The sequence below is a fragment of the Miscanthus floridulus genome, chromosome 10 (assembly GCF_019320115.1).
Source record: "Miscanthus floridulus cultivar M001 chromosome 10, ASM1932011v1, whole genome shotgun sequence".
In the NCBI taxonomy this organism is placed as follows: domain Eukaryota; kingdom Viridiplantae; phylum Streptophyta; class Magnoliopsida; order Poales; family Poaceae; genus Miscanthus; species Miscanthus floridulus.
This window is the reverse complement of record NC_089589.1, coordinates 67,979,459-67,986,047: the sequence shown is the minus strand read 5'-3', so window position 1 is coordinate 67,986,047 and position 6,589 is coordinate 67,979,459.

Here is a 6,589-nt window from a genome sequence, read left to right as displayed (position 1 = left end):
CTTGCACTTCCAGCCTATCTCCTCATCCACCACAGGGACAACTGGGGATGGCACAAGTGTAGGTGAAGTAGCTGATGAGTCCGCTGGGGTAGCTACAGTAGGATAGACCGGTGCGACAGCTGGAGTAGGAGTAGGTGCAGGTGTCGGGGTAGCCATCTCCTCATCGTCAGAGATGATCACAATCTCCTTCTCCGCCTGTGGAGCACGTGGGGTGAACAAGGCACGGTAGCCAGCAGTGCTGAGGTAGGCAGTCTTCGGGTTATGGGACATCTATAGATTTAAAGTAAGATAGAATTAGAATCAATAATTTTATATAATAGATTAAGGTATGAAAAGCATAAATGTTTTAATAAAATAACAAGAATAAGACAGTAAGCAAGAAACCAGAGGAGTAAAGATGCTAAAACGACCATTTCTAACTAGGCTTGCGTCCTACAGTCAACACGGCTCTGATACCAATTTGTCGCACCCAATTTTAAGGATAAAATTGAATACACTAAACTCATGTGTGCCCAGAGATCAGTCACACACACAAGTTGACAAATATAAAAGAGTATCATCATAGTGTATCTTACATCACAATAATAACTTAACTTTGTTTTACACATCACAGCGGAAAATAAAAGATAACTCTCTCTCGTGGAACACCATCAAAGGGAAGGTCAACTAGTTGACCACAAGTCTAATAATCCTCAGGAAACTCCTCATACACGTTGTCATCTATTACCCATCCGGGATTTTTATCCAAATATAGAAAATAAACAAGCGTAAGTACATCCCGTACTCAACAAGATAACATGGGGTTCATGAGGCTCAAAAAGGATGACACTAGTTTACTGCAGTTAGCACTTTTAGTAAGTCAAGATTTTATCATCAGTGATTGTCAAGTTATGCTTAAGCTCCCTTTTAAACCCACATAATCAGATATCAGCATCATTTGGATTATATCATCATAAACCATCATAAATGAACAACAATGAGTAACCAATTATTATGTGAGTTTTCCGGGCCGCTCGTGACCGTAAGTACGGCTGTTATAACAGTTTGTAACCCTCTGCAGAGGTGATGCACATTCACCGCGAGTCGTGATTCCCATATGCCCGGGTTAATTACTCCCATGTCACTACCAAGGTGAGCGGGCAGGGTACACTATGAAGCCATTTCATAGGTTTCTCTAACAAGTTAGGGCCGCTAGGTTTCCTCGACAGCAGATGTAAGAACCCCCCTTTCCTATGGCACATATCCATCGCGGCTATACACATAGGAACAGAGGCAGCCCTATACCCAACGTGGCAAGCCCCTCTTATGCCATAAAGGTAACCTCTAACAAGTTAGAAAAGGTCCTATTATTGAGCTAAAGCCAGAGCCATATGACTCTCACGGTTGCACTGTCAGTCCCAGCTTTTGCCGACAGATAAGTCCTTATGGAGCGCCGGGAGCAACATGATCAAAAGTCACTTGCACCTTCGCCCTATGGATCAGTTGTTACAAATCACGTTATACTTTTAGTTCCATAGAACCATTAACCATCGTGTAGATCATGTTCAATTAGAGCACTAGCAATCTACCCATATGCAATGAACCCATAGGAGTCGAGGGAACAAGTCATCAAATGACTAGAATGTCCTTATGATTATCAAAGTTAGACACATGCACACGAGTAAATGATTAAAGTGAATAGGACATCAAGGAAGGCCCATGCTATACTTGCCTTGGTTCACAAACTCTTGCTGGTCCTGCTGGTCATCGAAGAACTCTTGATCTCCAACGTTCTCCTCACCATCTGAACACGACCAACACGGCAACATACAACATTCAACAGGCATTCATGCAAAGCAAACAATCCTACAGTTAGAACAGTACACCAACAGTATAGAAAACAAGATAAAATGTTTATGAAAAGAATCTACGTCTCGCTACGATCACGTCAACGCGAAGTTCATGAAAATCGGAGCTAAAACGCGAAAGTTATGAATTAAACGGGGTTTCCAATAGCACTTTATTTAATTAAACCCTACCATGAAATTTAAAAGTTGCAAACTTGATAAACAGTGGTACTAACACGTAGATTATGAAATTACGAAGCTAACGCAATTTGAACGGATCAATTCGGAGCTAAAATGTAGTTTTTATGAGCAAAACAAATCTAGTGGCATTTCTGTAAATACTAAAAACGTATTTTGGACTAAAACAGTGTACTTTACGTTTTCAAAACGAGAAAGCATACTCTGGAAACTACGCTAGGGACGGCGGGTTCAATTCATCCAAAAGCGAGGGACTCTTTAGCAAAGTTACACGTGAAAGGGTATCTTCTAATCCTGGCCGCAGATCTGGAGATGGACGGCTTGGATTGGCTCTAGGGAAGGAAGAGAGGGGGGGGGGGTCCGGCCAGCACAGTGACACCGGCGGCAAGCTCCATGGCCGGCGCACGCGGTTAGGGGCCTACGGGCCACGGTTCGAAGAACCGAGAGCACTAAGGAGTAGCGGGGATTCTCGCGAACCCGTCCAGGCCGAGAAGGTGGCCGGAGGGCGCGGCTGGCGAGGTGGCAGCCATGGCCGGCGGCGAGAGCACACGCGGCTAAGGCTCTAGAAGCCATGAAACGAGAATTAAAATGCATGGGAGGAGAGAGGGGAGTACGACGAAGCTCACAGCGGGGAGAAACGGGGTCGACGTCGCCTCGGAGTCGGCGGTTCGCACGGAGGGCGGACGGTGGATCCCGGCGACCTCGGCGTGGTGGTTTCCTCGGGCACGGGCGACGCGAAATTGGAACGGGGAGAGCAGCAGGGGTGCGCACGGGGTCACAACACCCTTTAAATGAGGCTGGGGAGCGGGGAGGGGCGCTCCCACGATCGAAGATGTGGGCGCGGCGGCGGTTGCGCCAGGCGCGCGCGGGGCGAGCGGGAGGTTGGGGTGGCTCTGACGAGCGGGGCCGGTTCGTCAATGGCTGAGAGGGAAGGGAGGTGCGGCGGCAGCAGTTACGCGCGAGCTGGGCCGGCCCAAGAGAAAACGGGAGGAAGGAAGGGGAAAACGAGCGGGCCGGCTCGGGGAGAAAAACGGAGCTGGGCCGAAAGTGAAGAAAAGAAAGGGAGGGAAAATAATTCCTTTTCTTTTTCCAAATACATTTTCCAATCTCATTTTCAAGTTGAATTTGAATTCCATTCAAATTCTAGTCAAAGTCAATCATTACAAAAACAAATGTGCATCAGCATCAACATGTTACTAACCTTATATTTGATTTTATTTTCACAAAAATTATTTCTTTCCTATATTTCAATGCTCACAAATTGCTTAAATAAATCAATTTCGCTATTTTAGAAAATATAAATTTTTCAGGGTGTTACAACCTTCAGCTTGTTTGTGAGTATCTGTCACGACTTATATTGTTACTTGCAAGGTTGCAACAGACGACTGATCTCTTGCAAGTCGTGGTATAAATTAGTTATCGATCTATATTATTATTTGTAAGGCAGCAACAAACGACTGATCTCTTACAAATCGCAGTATAGATTAGTTACCGATTTGTGTCAACCTTTACAAGGCTGCAACAAACGACTGATCTCTTGTAAACGTTGGTATTAATCAAAGTTATCGATATTATGTTAAATAGTTTACTATTCAGTATAATATCACCAATTGCCCGATCTAGATTGAGTTTCATTGGTCTTATTATTCCAATCTATCATCTACTAGACATCTTTCACGGTTGAATTCGATCTTTGACGTTAGATCCTGTTTAATGACTAATCTATCTCAATCTTGATCGTACATGGTGCGAGTTTGAAGTCGTGTTCTATTAAGAGATAGATTCATTGATCACCAGTATCCGGTATGACTCCGCTATCAATGTTGCATCAGCCGACTCGACCTGTTGGTAGCATGTCACAGTGGACATTATCGGCTAATAGATCTATCTATTAAGAAGAGCATGGCGGCAACCACCCACTATGTCTCCATCTGCTATTTAGCCAATGGCATGAGCTCTCACACGTATAATATGCCTTCATGATTTCTTTGTGATATAAGTAGATCTATCGACTACTGGTCTCTAATCTAGGGTCCTACTGTCAATGCTACATCAGATGACTCTACCTATTGACGGTATCAAAGTTCGGCTAGGCGGCGACTACTCGGTGACTACATGTGCCTAGTCGCTGGGCGAAGCCCGTCGCCACGACTAGGGGCATAGTCGCGCATCACGGCGCTAGGCGAAGCCGTCCGCACGCCGTCGCGACCACTGCCCAGCCACAGCCATCGGGTGCAGCCGCGCGTGCGCCAACCTCAGCCGTCGGGCGGCCGTGCGTGCGTGTGTGCCCACTCTGGCTGGCCATGGCCTCCGGTGGACGCCGCACCTCCCCTGGCTACCGCCTGCTGCCCCTCCCCACGCTGAGCGCGGCCCTCTGTTTGAAGCCGCCCCTGCTCTGCTTCACTTGGGGAACCAGGCGTGGCCCTCTACTCTGCTCGCCGCCCCTGCTCAGCTTCGCTTGGGGAACCAGGCGCGGCCCTCTGCTCTGCTCGCCGCCCCATGCTCTGCTTCGCTCGGGGAACCAGGCATGGCCCTCTGCTCTACTCTGCTTTCTCTTGGAGCAGAGTAGCTGCTCTGCTCTGCTTTCTCTTGGAGCAAAGGAGAGCTCCGTTGCCAGAACGCCTAGGCAAACGCCTTGGAGCACCTAGGACCGAGTACTCCCGACTAGGCGCTAGGCAATGGGTCAGTGCCTAGATTCCGCCTAGCACCTAGCTGAACTTTGGACGGTATAATAGATTGAGTCTAGTTATTTATAGATTTATTTATATCCAACAGGTGAGTGATCGTATGCTATACAACAAGATAACTAGAATCGACTGTTTTAGCCGACAGCCTGTTTTTATTAAGGATGTACTAGCTATTTACAAGCTTTTATCTATTTTCATCTCAGTTAAAAGCTAGTATGTTTCTCACATGAATGCTTACATGCCTATCCTTACATCTTTTGCATGTTTTCATGATCATCGGCTAAGTTAGATCTTTGTAACTGAGTAAATAATAAATACCGATGTGCTTATTTTGCTTACATTACATCGTGAACATGCAGGATATCGACTCTATAGTCGATAGCCTTATTTTATCGGCTACTTAGCCGCATATTTGGAACTATCTAGACAAACACCGACATGTTCCACCTTAAATTACTGATCAATTTTCTCTCCTTGTCAATTGCAGGGTCAAATTGACTAGCACGCCCTTGGTCATGACCATCCAGTCCCGTGTCCACCTTAAGTCCAGAGAGGGCTCGGGGTCTGCTCCACGCGGTTTCTCTTGGCTTGTTTGTGTCAACTCCCTGTCGCTTTTTTGCTGTCGACACATTCTTGGCGCGCTCAGTGGGACCACAATCATCAACATGGATAATCAGACGATCCTCAAGGTCAACCTTGAAGACCTACCTGTTGACCAGAAAGTGCTCATTGAGCAGGCTACGGAAGAATTCAGAGAGAAGTGCCTGCTATCTTACAGTAGGACACGCGATTCAGTTGCCCAAAAGACTCCCCATGTCAAGCGTCCTCCTACATGGACAAAGTGAAGATGTTAAAGCGAGAATTACTACTCATTTGGTCCACAAGACTGTTCACGAACCCTTTACGAACCACAACAAGGTGTTGGCCAACACGATGGGCAATGTTTTGAAAGAAATTTTCTTTGGAGCGCCAATTGATCAAGTAGGGCCAGCGTACTCCAATGGCTTTAATCCTTTGGCTGTGGGAAACAACATACCTAGTTATAGTCAGTAGCCGAATGGTGGGTAGTTCCAACAGCCACCAGTGCAGCAACTTCTGGGAGAACAAGCTCAAGATCAAACCCTACAAGCAGTAGGGAGGCAAGATCAAGCCCTACCAACAGCAGGGGGCTAGCTCAGATGACAGGGGGTAACCACTAGCACAGCAATCACCAAGTGCCCCTGTCACGCAAATAGTTCAACAGCCAACCTCTCCAGCTACTTAGCAGGTTGTGCAACGGCCGGCTGAGTGAAGATTCAATACTTCCTACCAAATGCCTCAGTCGGCCCATAAAATTGCTCCATCAGTGCAGAGGATCATAAAAAATGTTGATCCTAACTACTTCAATAGTCGATTATAAGGATATGTAACTCACAATGCTCTGATCGACTATCTAGAAGGATATCACCTAGTTTCTGATGCCAGCACATATGAGCTCATGCCACATCCTGGGTATCAGAATTCTTATAGTTATAATGCTCAACAACTCTAGCAGCCTCTGGCTCAGGGTCAACAAGCTCAAGTACAAGGCTCTTAGGCTCAAGCTCAAGGGCAGCCGAGATAGGAAGTTGCTGGCATGGATGCTAATGAGTTTGTTAATCGGATAACTGCTATGATGCAGAGCTAATTCGGTCTAAAGCCTAAAGGATAGGTTGGCTCTTACCAGCGCCCATACCCGACCTGGTATGATATCGTGTAACTCCCACCACGCTAATGAGTCCTAGATTTCTCCAAATTCACTAGGATAGATGAGAAGACAACCATAGAACATATCACATTCAGCTCGGAGAAGCATCTGTTGAGGAGGCACATAAAGTTAGATTCTTCCCCTTGTCCCTG